At 36.6% G+C, this 20743-nt stretch overlaps 1 long non-coding RNA gene across 2 annotated transcripts; it reads left to right on the top strand.

Moving 5' to 3' along the window:
* Positions 1-15667: 15667 nt before the first annotated feature.
* LOC107774262 (uncharacterized) lies at positions 15668-20743 on the top strand. Of its 2 annotated transcripts, none has more exons than XR_001645460.2 (4): positions 15668-15975; positions 16072-16161; positions 17048-17178; positions 20088-20743. It is a non-coding gene; the product is annotated as an uncharacterized LOC107774262 (long non-coding RNA). The 2 variants fall into 2 exon arrangements; XR_001645459.2 differs by having other exon boundaries at positions 15669-15985.

The raw sequence follows: 20743 nt of genomic DNA, 5'->3' as shown, positions 1-20743 counted from the left end.
GAATAGCAAATCCTGACAAAAAGAAGGATAAAAGTTAAAACAATAAAGGAGAATATAGGCACGAAAAGAACAAAATGTGAACTCTTACCATGAGTCTTTACCTTCCAACCAAAGCGGTTAGAAAGTGTTTTCCAAGATCTACCGTCCATTGGCGCGATCTTCAGCAATTTATCTACCCAACCACGGAAATTGGGAACATCCCCCACAACTCCCATGGTTGCTAAAAAGGGGGGGGGGGGTAAAATTAGAAAAGCTGATAAACTTGAAAGAAGAAGGTACGAGAGGGATAAAAGACCTACGTGCAAAATTCCACTTCTCAGGGAAGGGAGCATTATCTTCACCCACTAAACCAACAGTGGGGGCAGCAACAAATCGGGCATACCAGCCATGATCCTTGTCATCTTCAGGGATCACCAAAACCCTCTTACTCCTGGCTACTAGTGTAAAAATACCATTACGAAAAAGCCTAGGTGAGTAAAGATGAATCAAGTGAGGGAAAGTAAAAGGAGCTTCAGCTTTAGAGGCTAAATGCCTTAAACAGGCAACAACCCTCCATATGATTGGGCCAATTTGACCCAAGCAGACATTGAAGAAACGGCAAAATTCAAGAATGACTGGGTCGATTGCTGGTCTAAACCCTAAAGTAAAAGGGTAAGTGTAAACAAAAGAGAATCCAGTTAAATAGGAAGTAATTCTCTGATTCGGATTAGGGATAATAATGGGAAAATCATTACTCCAATGATAGTCCTTACGAACCACAAGAGTCAAAACCTCTGTAATTTGAGTGGGGTAAGCATCGACACGATCTAATGCAGAAACTTGGTTTCTAAGAGATTCCCTGTCATGGTAAAAAGACAATTCTGAAGGGACTATCTCATCTACTAAAGGTTCGCGTAAAGGTTCAGCATGATCTTTACCCTTAGAAGACGATTTGTGAGAAAAGGAACCTCTGGTTCTCGAGGAAGGACCAGAACCAGAAGAAGGCATAGACGAACCGAACTACCACGAGTAGATCCTAAACTACGAAGTCTACCTCCCCTTTTGTGCCTAATAGGGGCACTGGGGAAGGAGTTAGTAATGGAAACTCTCTCAGGGTTAGGGCTTGGAGAAGACATATCAAAGAAGGATGATTTAAGTAAACAAAGATTTGGAGAAATAAGCGTTCAATAAGCTTTATGTGATAAAAGACAAGGGAAAAATTATATTTATACCGATAAGCAACCACCAAAGGTAAAAGTGCGGAGGTAGAAAGACCATAATTATGATAACTAGCACTTCATTAATAGTGGAACCGTAAAAACCTTGAAAAAGGCAGCAAAAACTGCAGAGCCAATGGAAAATCGATACGTGTATGGAATATTAAATGGAAGTGACAATTGAAGCGTCAATTTTGTCATAGCATTAATGGTGACAAAAACTCTCATTTTAATGAAATCCACTTCCCAAATATTCAATTGATGAATAAATGGAAAGTGGGGGGACTATCTGTATTGGGAAAAATTGCATTTATATATGTAAGTGACATGTTGAGACACGTGGACTGGTCAAATAGTCAAAGAATTATAATTAGTCAAGAGGCACAGACAGCAATAGAAACGAGCAAAGGCAAAGGAAGAGGCACGGGAGGAAATTTGAAGGATTCAGCGCCCGTACCTATTTAAGTCATTTATCAAAAGGAATGGATCTGACCATAATAAAGAGCGCAAATACGAAATTCGACAGGCATTAAATACTGGATACGTTAGAGAATTTGTATTGATTACAATGATTGTGTAACATAGCATTCAATGTCTTTAATTATTCATAATAGCCTCATTATGATTTGGGGAAAACGCATATCTTCAAGATACCTATAAAAGGGAGGTATCTGGTCACTTGTAAACAAAAGAGACAATTGGAATATACTTTGATTCACTTGTTTTTCTCCTGATTACACTCTGGTTACTCCAAATTACTTTCTTCTACATATTCTTTTGATTATTAGTAACCCGCGTTCTTCTAAATTCTTGCTTTGACTGAAATTCTATTTTTTGGTTAAACAACGAGTTTTAGCCCATTTCTTTCAGTCCTTTCATTTGGTTTGGACGATTTTGGAGAGCTCAAGGAGGTATTTTCACCAAGCAACACTAGATAAATGATTTCTTCCTATTTTTGAGTTAAATATGTGATCTTACTTGGATTTAGACATGAAAATCAGTAGAAAAAGGTGGAGTTAGGGCTTGAGATTATGAAACCCTCTAGGGATGATTTGAGGGGTCAAACTAACTCTGATTTTTGAGTTCTTTATATGTACGGACTCGTGAGATGATGAAGAACATTTTGGTATAAAGTTTATGCAGTTCCGAGATGTTGGCTCAAGGGTCGAGTTTTGACTGATTTCGGATTTTGTGTTTAAAATCAATATTTTTCAATTGGAATTCATTCATTTAGCATAATTTGATGATAAAAATCCAAACTTGGTAGATTTGGAGCACTCGGAAGTTGGGTCGAGAGGCAAGCGTGTTGCAGAGTAGCTTTTCGGGCTAGTTCGAGGTGAGTAATGATTGTAAATGATGCTCTGAGGGTTTGAAACCCCGGATTGCACATCGTTGTGCTATATTGATGTGAGACACACGTTTGATGCCGAGCATGTAGTCGTATACTATTGGGGATTGTGACTTGGTCCATCCCGCATTGATGATTTTTCCACGTATTTGACTAAGACTTATTTGTTTTCATTATGCTTTGGGTTAATTGCCATATTTGGGCTTCGTGCCAACTATTTGAATCCTTCAGGGATTTTTACTACCTTTTCCTTAATGTTTTGACTTATTACTTGAACTCAGTCCTGTTATTTTTCCACTATTTTACTACTCAGCCATTTTACTCAGTTTTGAGATTTAAATGATATTCTAAATGATGCTTTGGGCTGAGAAATATTGTTTTACTATTGCCCGAGGGGCTTGTGATGATTTTGGATTGATTAAAGGCTGAGGGCCTAGTTGTGAGGATACACTGGTATTGATATGAGGCCGAGGGCTTGAGATACTTATATACGCCATGAGGTGGCTTAATTGATGTGAGGCCGAGGGCCTAAATTTTATGCCACGAGATGGCTTGATATTGCGATTGGGCCGTAAGGGGCCCCTCCCGGAGTCTGTACACCCCCAGTGAGCGCGGTACCCATTGTGATCTGATATTGAGCCTGATGAGCTGTTACTATTCTGATATTGAGCCCGAGGGGCTGGCACTATTCTGATATTGAGCCGAGGGGCTGGTACTATTCTGAGATGTTGCTCGATGGGCGGATTTGTTGATACCATATCCGAGGGGCGAATTTCCATTTTGTTACTCACTTGTAAACTACTTGTTTTACTTATTGGAAAAAGGGATTTTCACTTGATTTCTCACTGCTTTACTGTTTAAAGTGATTTTTCTGCTTCAGTATGGAATGCCTTGTGTTTTTACGTGATTTCTTATCTTCAGTCATTATTTATATTTATTACTCACTGGGTCGGAGTACTCACATTACTCCCTGCACCATGTGTGCAGATTCAGGCATTGCTGGTTCCGCTCCTGAGTGCTGATTCCTCCAGTTTCAGGCGGCTTTCAGGGATTACGAGGTAGATGTTGACGTTCGCTGCCCGTGTCTCTATTATCTCGTCTTTTATATTCCTTATGAACATGGTACTAGTTATTGGATTTACAGACTTGTATTATGACTCATAGATGCTCATGACTTGTGACACCCCGGTTAGGGCTGTGTCGGGCTAGATTTCCGCATTTTTATCTATATTTTCCGCTATTTAGTATTATTAAACCATGTTTAGATTATATTTGTGTTAATTAACTGCTTTAAAAGATGATTTGAGTTAGACTGGCTGGCCTTGTCTTTACGAGAGGTGCTATCACAACCGGGTTCGGGGTTAGGGTCGTGACAAGTTGGTATCAGAGCCTAGGTTACATAGGTCTCACGAGTCATGAGTATGTTTAGTAGAGTCTCGCGAATCAGTACGGAGATGTCTGTACTTATCCTCGGGATGGCTGTAGAACCTTTAGGAAAAATTTCACATTCTTAAATTCTTATCGTGCGTCCTTGATTCAGCTTGAGATGTAACTCTTTGAATTCCTTCCATGCGTTCGTATGCGCGCATGAGCGCTCGATATTAGATGTGCATCGATGGCTTGTGATTCCCTGATCAAGGGGCGTGATGTGATTTTTGTGTGTGATGTTGGGCCAGTCTAGAGGACTTGAGGCCGAGTTTTGCTTTTAGCTTGAGCACTGAAGTGTTGATTGTGTGAGCGCGTGCTTATAGATTTATGTGTTTGATAGTGTCCCTAGCAATGGAAGTGATGGTTGGTAGCTACGTGATGAGTATGATGTGATTGTGAGATATGTGCATATGATTTGAATGTGACGAGAAAGGTCTGCTTGAGGGTAGAAAGAACTACCTAGTGCTTGATTTCCATCACGATTTGATGCATAGCCACGAGATGTGGGTGTGTTAAAGGATCTTTTCATGTTGTCTAGTTGGAAGTGAAGTAGATTTCACGTTATGATATGAGTTCGGACTCGGGAAGAATTAAGTGATTGCATAATATTATGATTATGGAAGAATGTAGAGAGATACTAGTTGAGGCTAAGCAGATGGGTTATCTCCTACGGGGTGTGTCGAGGTTTGTGCGAACCATATGTTGTTTTGTAGTGAGTCCTCTTTTACTAGTGAACTACATGTGCTGCAGTTTGAGTTTGGATCGCGTATGAGAGTTAGATTGATTGTTACGAGGGTGAATGCAAGATTTGCAAATGGTTTGAGGAATTAGATGGGTTGTGTTGCATGAGCTTATGAAGAATTTAGCTTAATCTCATCTAGTTGGGGCAGCTCAACCAGTTATTGCGGCACAGGCCGATGAGAGGCATGTCTTGTCTTTTGAGGCTTTGCTGAGATTGGACAAGTTTACCAAGCTATTTCCAGTCCATTTCAGTGGTACACCTTCTGAGGACCCACATGATTTTCTGAACAGCTGCTATGAAGTATCGTAGAACATGGGAGTAGTTGGAAGCAATGGGGGTTGACTTTACTATGTTTCAGATGACGGTTTCCACTAAGAGGTGGTGGAAAGATTATGTATTTACTAGACCCGTTATGGTTCTGTCTGAAGATGCGGACGCATTGAAAAGATCACCTAGTGAATCATGTAGGGGTGCAACAGACCTTGCCGTCTGGTTGATTTATATGAGTTAAAAAAACAACTTTACATTAACAGAAGGTTTGCTCAGTGTGGAAGTCAAGGTTGCAGATTTTGGGGCGCTTCAGAGGAAGTACAATGGTTGACGATGTTCTGGACTATGTAGTTCATGCCAAGATTTATCTTGATAGAGCTATACATTTGTGATCGTTGTGCATAATTAGAGGGAAAGAGTTACCCCAAAGAAGAATCGAAGAGTATATGAATAAATAGGTTAGTTCAGCAGTGTTGAGTCAACTTAGCAAAAGAAGAAATTAGTCGTTGGTGTTTGTGGCAAGCCTATGAAGAGGGCAGACTAGCCAATGCAGCACCACCTACTCGGCTTAGTTCTCAGAAATATTTTTGAAGGAGTTTGTCTCCCAGATTCTCCATAATATGTGGTATATAGGGTCTGAACGGTTGTGTCAGGTCACTATGACGGTGTCAGAATATGTCATCAAGTTCAATAAGTTAGCCGTCATACTCCTACTTTGGTTCCTAAGATAGAGAGTGAGTCTACAGGCTCATTAAAGGACTCAATTATGATCTTGAAATTTAGTAAAACCTGGGAAGCTATAGGTTGATGCTTTATTTCGGCTAGTGGTAGAAATTGCCAAAATGTTAGAATGTGTTCTAGATGAGGAAAAGAGGAAGCTAAGAAGACCAAGAGGTCTCGAGGTTTTAAAGGATTCAACGGATTCTATTCTACAACTACAAATCATTATGATAGGGGCTCGGGTAGCCAGCCAGCCCAGTCAATATATCTGATTACTCGGGGTGCTCCAGAAAGTTCTTTTAATGCACCACCGCCACGGGGTTCGTATAATGGTTATTCCAGTTATCTAGCATAGACTCAATATGAGCATCCAAACCCTCAAAGGAATTGTTATGAATGTGGTAGTACTAGGCACATCGTGGGAAAATTGTCCTAGACTTGGGAGAAATATATTTTGTAAAAGCACTCAGGCTATGTGCCCTATTACAGTTACTACTCCACCTACATGACCAACCAGAGGTAGGGGTCAGGATGTTAGAGGTAGAGGTGAGACTCCTAGAGGTGGAGATCGAGCCGTTGATATATTTTCTATGGTATGGCTGAGATCGCAACACCAGATGGTGTCGTTACAAGTATGGTCTCGAATTATTATAAAGTAACAATTTTGTTAACTTGATTCGATTCTGAGTATCGAGGCAAGTCCTCCTATTGTGCTCCACTTATGAGTGAGCTTCATAATTCTGAAATCTGCTTATATGAATACTCCTGTTGGGAGATTCGATGGAGATAGCTATGTCTATCATTATGTGTTGTGATTTTGTTAAACGGAAAAATTATTCAAACGAAGAAAATGGAATGTTCCAATTTGGCACGATATGCATATTACTTGTGGTACAGAGTTGAGGATGAGATCCTTGTGTTTTAATATAATGAGAAATATTTAAACCGGGCTACAAGCTGCGGTATATGTTATATAATAAGGATTAGGTCCTTGTGGTGAAAAAAATATCTTGTATGAATATCATTGTGATAATGTCGTGCTTGTAATGCGGAGATTAATGTGATTGATATACTTTGTGGTGCCTTGCTGGGTTGTGGACATGTTGTTAGGAGTTGTTTTGGTGTTACTCTGACAGGTGGATAGGCCCAATTACCGGGGAGACTCTATCGAAATTTCTGAAAAAATTTGGGAGTTAGAAAAATTTGGGATATTGAGATGTGCAAAGAAAGAGATAAGTTACATTATGTGTTTGAGGACGGACTCTACTTCTCATTTGAGGACGAATGACCCTAAGTGGGGGAGAATATAATATCCCATATCTGATGGGTGTGTAGGCCTGAGTTGCTATAGCCAGTCGAGACTAATATCATGTGTTGACGTGAAAATCGGACCTTTCTGGAAATGATTGAAGTGTAAGAAATTTGGTCTTCAAGTTTACAAATATGGATAAAGGAAATAATCTCAATTGAAATGGTATTGTCAGACTTATGTTGAATGTGGTAATGTGGGATCAACCGCGAATATTTGTGCAAAAGTAAAATCGTCAATTTGGCAACCTGAGAATAATTCTTAGTACGTTCGAGGACGAACGTTTGTTTTAGAGGTGGAGAATGTGATGACCCAAAATATCACCTTTAAATTAAATAACTATCTCGGTATTTTAAGGCCTTGAAAAGCGGTATCAATAATTTCTCGACTTGCGTGCGCAGTCCATATAATTTTCCGGAAGGTTTTTATGTAAAAAATGGATTAAATTGTGAATTAGAGCTTTAAAACTCAACTGAGTTGACTTCGGTCAACGTTTTGAGCAAACGAACCCAGATCCAAGTTTTGACCATTACAATAGTTCCGTATCGTGATTTGGGACTTGGTCAAATGCCCGAAATCGAATTCGGAGGTCTCTAGCTCAAATTATCGCCATTTAACAGAATCTAGAAATCTAAGGCTAAAGATTTCTTAAGTTTGACCGGAGATTTGACTTTTGAGAAAACGACCCCGGAATGGAATTTTGATGATTCCAGTAGTTTCGTATGGTGTTTTGCACTTAGGAGCATGTTCGGATTTGGATTTGGAAGTCCGTAGGACAATTTGACGCATTTTGGCAAAAGTTAGAAATTTGAAGGTTTTTGAGAAGTTTGACCGAGAGTTGACTTTTTGATATCGGAGTCGGATTCCGATTCCGGAAGTTGGAGTAGGTCCGTAATATCGAATGTGACTTGTGTGCAAAATTTGAAGTCATTCCGGAATGATTTTGGTAAGGTTTGAGACACTTAGTCTCTTTTAAGAAAGTTTAAGTTGAAAAAGTCAACCGGATGTTGATTTATATGTTAGAGGGCTCAGATGTGAGTTACAATGGCTCGGTTAGCTCCGGGAGGTGATTTATAACTTAGGAGCATAATTGGAAGGAGGTTTGGAGGTTCGTAGTAGATTAAGGCTTGAATTGGCGAAGTTTATATTTTGGCGTTTTCCGGTTAATAGGTGAGATTTTGATATAGGGGTCAGAATGGAATTCCAAGAGTTGCAATAGTTCCGTTGTGTCATTTGGGATGTATGTGAAAAATTTCATGTCATTCGGACGTGGTTTGGTTGGGTTTTTTTTAATCAAAAGAGTGATTTAGAAGATTTTGAAATTCTTAGGCTTGAATCTGATGCGAATTTGGTGTTGTGATATTGTTTTGAGCGTTCCGAAGGTTGGAACAAGTTTTAATGATGTTATGGGATATGTTAGCATGTTTGGTTGAGGTCCCAATGGCCTCAGGTGAGTTTCGGGTGGTTAAACGGACTATTTCATCTTTGGAAAAGTTGTAGATTTTTTTTGAGCTTAAGCTGTGCACCAGAAAATTTTTGGTGCGAGGAGTCCAGTTTGGAAGCTCATATCTTGAAATATATAAAGCGTTATATGGTGTACAACTTATTAAATGAAAGATCTTCGAGTCTAGGTTTTAAATATTCAAACCGTTTGTCATTTGTATATTTCCACAAGGTGTTATAGGCGTTTTAACAGAAGGTGTACAACAGGGGAAAATGGTAAGAGGATGTACAACCTGCACAACACAAGGTACAACTCGATGAAGCCTGGGCAGATTGTTTTAAACACGAGTTTTAGCCCATTTCTTTCATTCCTTTCATTTGGTTTGGACGATTTTGGAGAGCTCAAGGAGGAATTTTCACCAAGCAATACTAAGTAAGTGATTTCTTCCTATTTTTGAGTTAAATATGTGATCTTACATGGATTTAGATATGAAATCAGTAGAAAAAGGTGGAGTTAGAGCTTGAGATTATGAGACCTTCTAGGGATGATTTGAGGGGTCAAACGAACTCCGATTTTTGAGTTCTTTATATGTACGGACCCGTGAAATGATGAAGAACATTTTGGTATAAAGTTTGTACAGTTCCGGGATATGGGCCCGGGGGTCTAGTTTTGATTGATTTCGGGTTTTGTATTTAAAATCGATATTTTTCAATTGGAATTCATTCATTTAGCATAATTTGATGATAAAAATCTGAACTTGGTAGATTTGGAGCACTCGGAAGTTGGGTCGAGAGGCAAGCGTGTTGCAGAGTAGCTTTTCGGGCTAGTTCGAGGTGAGTAATGATTGTAAATGATGCTCTGAGGGTTTGAAACCCCGGATTGCACATCGTAGTGCTATATTAATGTGAGACACACGTCTGATGTCAAGCGTGTGGTCGTATACTATTGGGGATTGTGACTTTGTCCATCCCGCATTGATGATTTTTCTGCTTATTTGACTGAGACTTATTTGTTTTCATTATGCTTTGGGCTAATTGCCATATTTGGGCTTCGTGCCAACTATTTGAATCTTTCGGGGATTTTACTACCATTTTTACTAATTACCTGTTATTTTTCCACTGTTTTACTACTCAACCATTTTACTCAGTTTTGAGATTTAAATGATATTCTAAATGATGTTTTGGGCTGAGAAATATTATTTTACTATTGCCCGATGGGCTTGTGATGATTTTGGACTGATTAAAGGCCGAGGGCCTAGTTGTGAGGATACACTGGTACTGATATGAGGCCGAGGGCCTGAGATACTTATATACGCCACGAGGTGGCTTGATTGATATGAGGCTGAGGGCCTAGATTTGATGCCACGAGATGGCTTGATATTGCGCTTGGGCCGTAAGGGGCCCCTCCCAGAATTTGTACACCCCTAGTGAGCGTGGGTACCCATTGTGATATGATATTGAGCCCGAGGGGCTGTTACTGTTCTGATATTGAGCTCGAGGGGCTGGCACTGTTCTGATATTGAGCCCGAGGGGATGGTTCTGTTATGAGATGTTGCCCGAGGAGCGGATTTGTTGATACCATACCCGAGGGGTGAATTTCCATTTTGTTACTCACTTGTAAACTACTTGTTTTACTTGTTGAAAAAAAAGGATTTTCACTTGATTTCTCACTGCTTTACTGTCTAAAGTGATTTTTCTGCTTCAGTATGGAATGCCTTGTGTTTTTACGCGATTTCTTATCTTCAGTCATTATTTATATTTATTACTCACTGGGTCAGAGTACTCACATTACTCCCTGCACCATGTGTGCAGATTCAGGCGTTGCTGGTTCCGCTCCTGATTGCTGATTCCTCCAGTTTCAGGCGGCTTTCACGGATTACGAGATAGTTGTTGATGTCCGCAGCCCCGTGTCTCTATTATCTCGTCTTTTATATTCCTTACCGACATGGTACTAGTTATTGGATTTAGCAGACTTGTATTATGACTCATAAATGCTCATGACTTGTGACACCCCGGTTAGGGTTGTGTCGGGTTGGATTTCCGTATTTTTTATCTATATTTTCCGCTATTTAGTATTATTAAATCATGTTTAGAATATAATCACGACCGAATTCGGGGTTAGGTTCGTGACAATTTGCTAGCCAACATGCGCTTTGTACCATTTATATCTGCCATACTTTTGCTCATTATCAACTTGTCATCAACATATAAACAAACAATGACTTCATGACCTGGAATGTTTTTAATGTAAACACATTTGTCACACTCATTGATTTTTAATCCATTTGCCAACATTGTTTGGTCAAATTTTGTATGTCATTGTTTGGGTGCTTGTTTAAGTCCATAAAGTGACCTAACAAGTTTGCACACTTTCTTTTCTTTACCAAGAACCACAAAACCCTCAGGTTGTTTCATGTAAATCTCTTCCTCCAATTCTCTATTTAAGAAAGTTGTTTTAACATTCATTTGATGGATTTTAAGACCATACACGACCGCTAGTGCCACTATCACCCTAATAGATGTTATCCTTATTACTGGTGAGTAAGTGTCAAAGTAATCAAGGCCTTCCTTTTATCTATAACCTTTGACAACAAGTCTTGCCCTATATTTGTCAATAGTGCCATCAGCTTTAATTTTTCGTTTAAAGATCCATTTCAAACCTAAAGACTTATTTCTCAGAGGAAGATCAACCAATTTCCATGTATGGTTATTCAAAATTGATTGAATCTCACTATTGACTGCCTCTTTCCAAAATCCTGAATCAGAAGACGACATAGCTACTTTAAAAGTTTGAGGCTCATTTTCAAGCAAGAATGTCACAAAATCTGGTCCAAAGGAAGTAGATGTTCTTTGACGTTTGCTACGCCTTGGATCTTCTATACTTGGAGTATTTTCTTTTGGTTCTTCCCGAGGTCGTTTAGGTCTTTTACTTAACGACTCGCATTTAGTTTTATACGGATAGATGCTTTCAAAGAATTCAGCATTATCTGATTCCATTACCGTATTAACATGAATTTCGGGATTATCGGATTTATGAACCAAAAGCCTACATGCTTTACTATTTGTAGCATATCCAATGAAACGCAATCTACTGTTTTTGGTCCGATTTTAACCTTTTTAGGTATAGGAACTTATACCTTTGCTAGATACCCCCACACTTTGAAATATTTCAAGTTGGGTTTTTTTCCTTTCCATTTTTCATATGGAATAGATTGCGTTTTGCTGTGGGGTACTCTGTTGAGTATCCGGTTAGCTGTAAGGATATCTTCCCCCCACAAACTCTGCGGTAATCGGAACTTATTAATAAAGAATTCATCATTTCTTTTAATGTCCGATTTTTTCCTTTCCGCAATTCCGTTGGATTGAGGTGTGTAAGGTGCAGTAGTTTGACGGATAATTCCATATTTCGAACATATTTCTGCAAACGGAGATTCATATTCTCCACCTCTATCACTTCTAATCATTTTGATCTTTTTATTCAATTGATTCACTACTTCATTCTTGTATTGCTTAAATGCTTCAATCACTTCATCCTTACTATTAAGCAAATAAACATAACAATATCGAGTGCAATTTTCAATAAAAGTAATAAAATACTTTTTCCCTCCTCAAGATGGTGTCGATTTCATATCGCAAATGTCAGTATGAATTAAGTCTAAAGGATTTGAATTCCTTTCAACATACTTATAAGGATGTTTTATAAACTTAGATTCAACACATATTTGACATTTCGATTTAATACACTCGAATTTAGGCAATACTTCTAAATTAATTAACTTCCGTAAGGTTTTATAATTGACATGTCCTAAACGAATATGCCATAAATCATTTAACTCCAATAAATAAAAAGAAGTTGAAATTTTATTCATACTGTCAACAACCATTACATTGAGTTTGAAAAGGCCCTCCGTGAGATAGCCTTTTCCAACATACATTTCATTCTTGCTTACAACAACTTTATCAGAAACAAATACACATTTGAATCCATTCTTTACAAGTAAAGAACTAGAAACTAAATTCTTCCTAATAGTAGGAACATGAAGAACGTTGTTGAGCGTTAACACCTTGCCGGAAGTCATCTTCAAGAATATCTTCCCATAACCTTCAATCTTGGCTGTTGCATTATTTACCATGGAAATCTTTTCTTCGGGACCAACAATAGAGTAAGTCACAAATGCTTCTTTGACAGCACAAATATGTCGAGTGGCTCCAGAGTCAATCCACCACTCCTTCGGATTTCCAACTAGGTTGCGTTCCGCAAGCATTGCACAAAGATCATCAATGCCATCATTCTTCTCCACTATGTTGGCTCTTCTTCTTATCCTTTTTCGGGAGACGATAATCAGGGGCTTTGTGACCAACTCTTCCATAATTGTAGCAGTTGGCCTTGAATTTCTTTTTGTTTTGCTCCTTAGTCTGTCCAGAAGACCTCTTCCTCTTCTTACTTGTTGGAGCAGTCTCCTCAACGATATTAGCTCCCATAATCATTGAATCTCCATGAGACTTCTTCTCGGTTGTTTTGTTGTCTTCCTCAATCTTTAGTCATATCACAAGATCTTTCAACTTCATTTCTTTGCGCTTGTGCTTAAGATAGTTCTTGAAATCTCTCCAAAAAGGAGGCAATTTTTCAATCATTGCAGCCACTTGAAATGCTTCATTCACGACCATACCTTCAGCAATAAGGTCGTGAAAAATAAGTTGAAGCTCCTGAACTTGGGTTCCACAGTTTTGCAGTCTATCATTTTATAGACTAGAAATTTGGCAACCACGAACTTCTTCAACCATGCATCTTTCGTCTTGTACTTCTTCTCAAATGTGTCTCATAATTCTTTCGAAGTATTCATCGCACTATACACATTGTACAAGTCATACTCTAAATCTCTTAAGATATAGCCTTTGCAAAGAAAATCTGACTGCTTCCACGCCTCAACAATCATGTACTTCTCATTGTCCGGCATGTCCACAGCAGGCACTGGAGGCTCTTCACTAGTGAATTTCTGCATACCAAGTGTGGTAAGCCAGAAGAACACCCTTTGCTACCATCCTTTGAAGTTGGCTCCAGAATATTTTCCCGGTTTCTCGGCCGGAGGAACAGTAGTGCGGCTTGACCAGGCTATCGTCTTTGTAGCAACAGTCACAGAAGAATTTCCGCTATCAATTGCCATTTCTCACTGTCAACAACAGAAGAGTTCAATTAATGGCAAAACCAGAATAGTAACAATACTATAATCAGTAAATAGTACGTAAAAAACTAAAGTTTTTATATACCGTTTCACAGAAAACGATGAAGTTTTAATGTTCTTCAAATCGTTTTCTGAATTTCAATATTCTGATGAAGTTTTTATATCTTCAAATCAGAACAATAAAATTCAGAAGGAGTAGAAAACCACACAGGTTTTAATCTCCAGAAACAGAATACAGAATATAATAAAACTGATTTCCTTAAGATTGTTATTAAAACTGTATTGCTGTAAAACCAATAAAACGTTAAACTTTCTAAAATAAAATCAGAAACAGTAAAATAAGTAGAACCAGTTTAACGAAATAAATTCTAAAAACAGTATAGGAGCGTCAAAATAAATTTTGAAAATAATGTAGGAATAAATCGAGCCCACTGAATACACAGTGTGTCCTTAAGGAAATTATTCCCCTCAAGTACCCGAGGTTCTGGAATATATCCTCCCAGGATAGAACGATTTAACTCACCGAAGTATTGGTACCGAAAACGCCGATGAACAACGAACCACTCGAAGGCTGTAAAACACACTGAATTTTTTTTTGTGCAGAAGAAGAAGAAGAAGATCAGAAGATTTCGTAAGTAAAATTGCGGGAAAAACAAACAAATTTAAAATTAATCCGGGAAAGAAAACGGACCGGATCGGACCGGGTCGCGAGTTGTTTCGGATTGAATTTTCGTTAATTAATTTAATTAATTAAATAATTAAAAAGAATTTTGTCCAAAAAGATTAATCAATCAATCTTTGACCAAATCTGAATCTGAAGCCGAAGCCGAGCGAGCGACGATAACGACGACGTGAGGGTTGCCTTCTTCTTAACTCTTTAAGAGCTAAAAGATGAGCTTTTATATATATACACAAAGATTTTCTTTCCTTCTACCAATGAAGGATAAAGTGCATTAGTAAAGTGAACTAATTCAAAATTTCACTTCCTTCCATTTCTTTTCCCACCATTTTCCATTCACACCTCTTTTGTTATTAATAACAAAACCCAACAAAGATGAGTAATTCACAATATAAAAGAGAGTACAAAATATCGAGGGAAAAACCTCACAAAGAGGCAAACACAAGTGACACACTAACACTTGTCCCAAAAAGTTCTCCCCCCTAAAGAAGACTCTCACTACAAATGTGACATTTAACTACAAAATTTTTAGCTACGACACAAAATTTGTCACTAATTGTTAACTTTTCGTGACAAAAATTACCTATTGTGTCTAAATACACGAGTCACTTACTTTTAGTGACGAAATACAAAATTTTATAGCAAAGTTTTGTCCACTAAAGTTTTCCACCAAAAAATGAATTGGCGTCATTTATTGAGAAATATTTAGCTACAAAGATTATATTATTAGTGACGAAACTTTTTTTGTCATTGACATTGTATACCATTTGTGACGAAATATCTTTTGTCTTAATAAATGCTTAAATTTACATACGAAAAAGTTTCGTCCCAAAAAAAATTGTTAAAATAGCAACAATTAAAAATTTATAGCTAAATAATGTGAACTTTAGCTACAAAATATTGTACTTATTTGTGACCATAGTTTTTGTCACTAATAAGGTAGATAATTAGTGACGATCATTTTATTGTCCCTATATAATACTTAATTTAGCCACGGTGAGGTTTTGTCTCAAAAAATATAGTGTCTAGCTACAACTAAAAATTCGTCACAAATCACTAATTTTTTGTGATAAATATTAGATTTCATATTTGGATGTACTAATTTAGGGATGATATTCAAATTTTTATAACAAACTTTTTCTAATAAGATTTCCTATTAAAAAAATATTAAACACCATTGACGGAATACTATTTAGTTACAAAAATAAAATTGCTGATCACATATTATTTCACTACAAAAATAGGGTTGCAGAGGTTAATATTGCTTCAGTTTTGGCGTTTCAGATATCCTCGCTATTCTAGTGCAATTTTTGGAGGTTTCTTAAAATAAAACCCTGCAATAAAATCATTTGCCTAATTTTTAGTTGGCAGGTCTTTATTTCCGCTTTCCCTCTCATTTCTTTTTCCCAACCCACTTTCCCTCTCATTCTACTAAACTCTACATATCTAACCAAACCCTAACTCCCTCTCTTTTTCAAGCAAAGTTTCGGGGTTCTCAGAATTCCCCCCATCGTGACATTCGTCACCACAGAAAAGCTAGATGAAGAAAGGTTTGCGAAACTTTGGAGCGAGAAACTGAAAATTCTCTCTTTTTTCACAGATCAAAATTTCTCTTTTATTTTGTTTTTTATTCCTTCTCATCTCAAGTCAGCTAATGGTTGGTTCTGGTAATTTACTCAGTAATTGTTTTGTTAGTATTATGTTTAATTTGCAGTTTTTATCTAATTTTTGTGTGTGCGTGTGTGTTTGGCAGATTCAGATATGGAGTATGGATTCGTGTGCTCAGACGAGGTGCCCTGTGAACATGACTTTGATTTTGAGAACCGATACTACAACTCCAGAGGTTTTCTCTTTAAATTTCAAGAAGAATAAATGTTTAGGTCTTATTTTCAGACCCTTTAACTGTTCGTCTGGCAATGGAGAATGCTATTTCAACCACTTTGGACTTCTCTATGCATTCAAAATACTACAGAGCTTTCATTTTTTGATGAAAATAGAGCTTTCATTTTTAACTTTATTTTTAGATATCCTATTGAATTGTCATATAAAGTTGTATTTATAATCTGGAAATTTTCTGCAACATCATTTGTTCTTGACTGTGAACTGGTCGCATATGACCATGAGAAACAAAAAATCCTGCCCTTTCACGTGAATCATATGCACCTAGTCTATATATATTTTGGAGTTTTAGATTTATCTTTGGGACTACAAATGTGGCTAGCAGTAATCAAGCTCCAATTATCAATTCCAAACTAAGTTTGACTTTTGGTCAAGTGAAAGTTGATGCCAATCGATACCGGTCCCTTACTCTTATCACCACATTTGATTCTCAGTTTCCAGCAACTGCACCTCCCAGTTCTGGGTTGAATGTTAATGTGTGTACCTTGAGACTCAAAAGTTTGCTGGAAAGTGATAGTGCAAGTGACCATTTTCCCCCTGTTTATTAAGTGATATAACTCTTACATGTGAAGGATTGAGTATTTGTGAAAGGAAACACAAAAAAGAAACTATGAGATCAAAGTAGAAAAGAACATGGAATGAGGCTAGAAGATGTGGAGAGATATACTTCCGAACAAAAGTTATGAAATTATGTGTTTTGATCAGTAGCTAATCTGGAGAGATATTATCATTTTATATTTATGTGTAATTAACTAATTATGGTGTAAAATAAGGTGATACTTATGGATATATGTTCATGATAGATACTTATGGATATGTGTTCATGGCAGATCCTTAGGACACGTGCTCGTAAGAATGTTGTCGTGAGTGAAATCAAGGTCAACGTTTGCATATATGGTTTTTATATCTTGTATCTTAATGGACAACCACTTCTTTAAGAGCAACTTAACGTTTGCAGAAGGTATTTTTATTTTTGCGGTTGAATATTTGCTTTTAATTCTCATGATTATATTGTTTTTCTTTTGCTTCAGTAAATTCTTGTGTTATTTATAACATTTTGTGCTTCTGCGGAAAACTAAGTAGCATTTGGCACCAAGTGCATTGTCTATAAGTGAAATGTCTTATTCTATAGCATATTTTAAGTGTTTTACTGACGTCTTATGCTGCTATGAGATAGGAGAAAACATCATTGTGAAACACAACCCTGCTTGTGTAGCTGCCGGATGTAATTTCTTCTGAAACATGAATTTTGGCAGTAATATTTTTTCAAAGCTAGAAAGGCAGTGGTGTTTATGCAACTGAGTTTTGTGATGATATACGTGAAAATAAATATGTAATTAAGCTCTTACCGTGTGAATTTCTAACAACTTCTGCATAATGCCCTTTTTTAAATCAAGTGGCAAATTTAACTGCTAGAAGATTTTTATTTGGTAAAAATTTTGCTGAGAATTGATTGCCTTTAAATCTTCTTTTTTATTGCCCTTTTTTCCTTTAGTGTTTCCCTTTTCTTCTGTGTAATTCTTTGTTCATCTTGTGCATCTCATTTTTTCAATTGGCTCCTATTCATAAACTTACCTGGTTTTTGTTAACCATCAGTAAGTAAGTAATTTTATGATAACCATCTTGCTTTTGGAGAAAACGAGGAATAGGGTAAACATGACTCGAGCGTTGATGCTAATTTTAAGAATTTCTCTATTATGCTCTTATGTGAATAGGACAAGTGCTTTGCTTTACTAGGTACTAATCAGCCATATTAGAAAAGTTAGAACTATAATAGTTATACCTTCGGTAACTTATCTAGTAAACATGGAATCAGGTATCCTAAAAGCCAGAGTTGAATTGCCATTGGTCTTCCTTTGATAGCTTTCTCTATAAGCTTAGTAGTCTAGCTATAGATTACAATTGAAAGTTAACATCAATCACCAATTCATATCAGGATTATCTTTAGAAGGAAAAGATAATATTTTGAGAAAATCTCATCTTTGAGATCCTTCGACTCTATTGGGAGGACGTTTAGCAGCAGTTATTATCACACTTTTGCTCTACAAGCTCACCACCACCATTGGATTATCTCTTAATCATCAAGTGCTTTCAGATGAATCTTTTCGGATTGTATCTCTGTTTTCTTGAAAAATGCTATTTTTATTCTTCCATTTTTCTGCTTTTAACTGCCTAATGCATAAAATAGGGTATAAATGCAAAAGATTGATTTGGAAGTGACTAATCATTATTAATATTTTAAATCCTCTTTCCACTAAATTTGTTGTATTTTGCATCATTAGTTACAGTCATTGAAATAGTTGCTTCCAATTTAGTCTCTTAGGAAGTGAAGATGAACAAAATATAACAAGTCCAAGAGCCCTTCACAATTTTTGTTTCACTTTAATGTTTCTGGATTTATACTCTGGTTATGTGATTTATATGCAGTAATAATTTACAAACAACTGTAGTTACATTTGCAATGAAGAAAAATTAAAGTCACTATGTGTAAGATGCTTGGAAGTAGGGATAAGTAAGAAAACCATTATCGGCTGCATTTTGGTGCTCAAGTGAAATGTGTGAGTATTATTATCAGCTTCCTACTGTTCTTGATTTTTTATATTCTAGTCATTCTGTTTTTCTTGTTATTATCAACTCCAATAAATGTGTTTTTTTGTTCAACATTTTGGGGGTCAACTGCCACCTAGTTTTTCGAACTCTCGAATCAATCAGGTAAATTTATTACAAGTTACTATTCTATAGAGTATTATTTTTAATTTGATATAGTGTCCATAGTTGAAGGATAGATTTGATTTTTTTTATATATATACAGTGAATATATATATATATATATATATATATATATAATCGTCAAATAATTGCCAAACATATGTAGTTGCTACTATAAGTAGAAGAGGGGGTATGGAAATAGGACTGTTAAATGTTTTAAGTGCCTTTAAAACTGAGAACTGGTGTAAGGGATTAACAGAGTACTTCTACTTTTTCTTTCTCCTAATTTGGAAAGCTAGATATGTTCATGTCTTCTTGACCTTTGGATTTATGGAAATAATTTAGCTATTTTGACTTTAAAAGAAAAAGGAAAAAGCGATGAAACCCAACTAAAACTAAATTGCACTTATTGCATCTTAATTGACAAGTTCTTTGCGGTTTGCTTATTTAATTTGATGTTTGGATACAAAGAATAGAGTCGGTAAATTACTGAAACTATAATGACAGTGAATCCTTGGGACAGTGAATGTGAATTATAATGTTAGGTATTAACATTGCAGACAACATCATCCACTAACAAGCATAACATTTTAATAGCGAATGTATAAATGAGTCATCAAAGAAGACTTTGGATTTTCACAAGCTATTTGTCTACTAGCTTCTTGATAAAAAGGACCTTCTGGCTACTTAATCAGTGTTATTGCCTAATCACAGCTGTTTGTTATACAAGTGGGTGCCTTGTTTCTATGATGTTTTAAAGGATTGCTTGGATTTTATTTTCTGAAACTTCTATCTTCTTTTTTCTTGTCAGTGAAATGAATGAATAAGAATATAAATAATAACTACATGTAATTGCTCGTTCAATTCACTGCATGTTTGATTCTAATTTGAGAAAGCCTACATAGTTTACCTTACATTTTGATAGTTAGTAGTTGCGTATATATGAACAGACGGTTGTCACGTAGATTAGTTTGTGATGTAAACTTTGTGTTGATATACTAGGAATCAGTGAACTTTCACTTATGTTAAGGTTGTAATGATAAAGTTCAGTTGTAATTTAGAAATTACTACTAATATATATGCTCCATATTTTTTGCATTTTGATATCTATATTAATATATATGTTAAATAGTATTTTGAATTGACCTTTTTTATAAATAGGTGCAGATTCACCTCTCCCCACGACCAGAACACCAGAGATGCACAACACGTGGGCCTTGTCTAACGAACGACGACTTTCGATTCTTCACTTCAAGGAGTAGAGTCGCTGCCCAACCCTACCTATATAAAAGAAAAAGAATCAATCACTAGGTCTCGAGCAATTCTACATTCTTTCCATTGGAGTCAAGGAAGGTTGTGGACAAGCTAGAATAAAGGTATTGAGAAATTAAGAAGTCTTTAGGAGAAAAGATGATGTTAGAGATCCTAGTTGGTAAATGAAGGTCAATCAAAGCAATTCCATAAAGGTATTGAGAAATTAAGAAGTCTTTAGGAGAAAAGATGATGTTAGAGATCCTAGTTGGTAAATGAAGGTCAATCAAAGCAATTCCATCAGCAGATCTATCAAATGAGTTGAGAAATTTTCTTTCGCTTCCAAAACAAGTGGAAAGAGCTCACAAGAAAGGAGATCGATGCAATAGTGATTTGATTATGTTGTACTTTTTTAGACAATCATATTTTTATTGTAGAACATTAGTTCATCATAAATGTGACAAAAAATAGACTTTACTTAGAATTTCCTTATCAATAATATAATATTTTCTTTGACAATGAATTATCTTTGTATTTTGGACAATTGTAATTGTCAATAATCATGA

The sequence above is a fragment of the Nicotiana tabacum genome, chromosome 5, assembly GCF_000715075.1.
Source record: "Nicotiana tabacum cultivar K326 chromosome 5, ASM71507v2, whole genome shotgun sequence".
In the NCBI taxonomy this organism is placed as follows: domain Eukaryota; kingdom Viridiplantae; phylum Streptophyta; class Magnoliopsida; order Solanales; family Solanaceae; genus Nicotiana; species Nicotiana tabacum.
The sequence above is the reverse complement of the archived record's forward strand: the minus strand, read 5'-3'. Positions and strand labels throughout refer to the sequence as shown.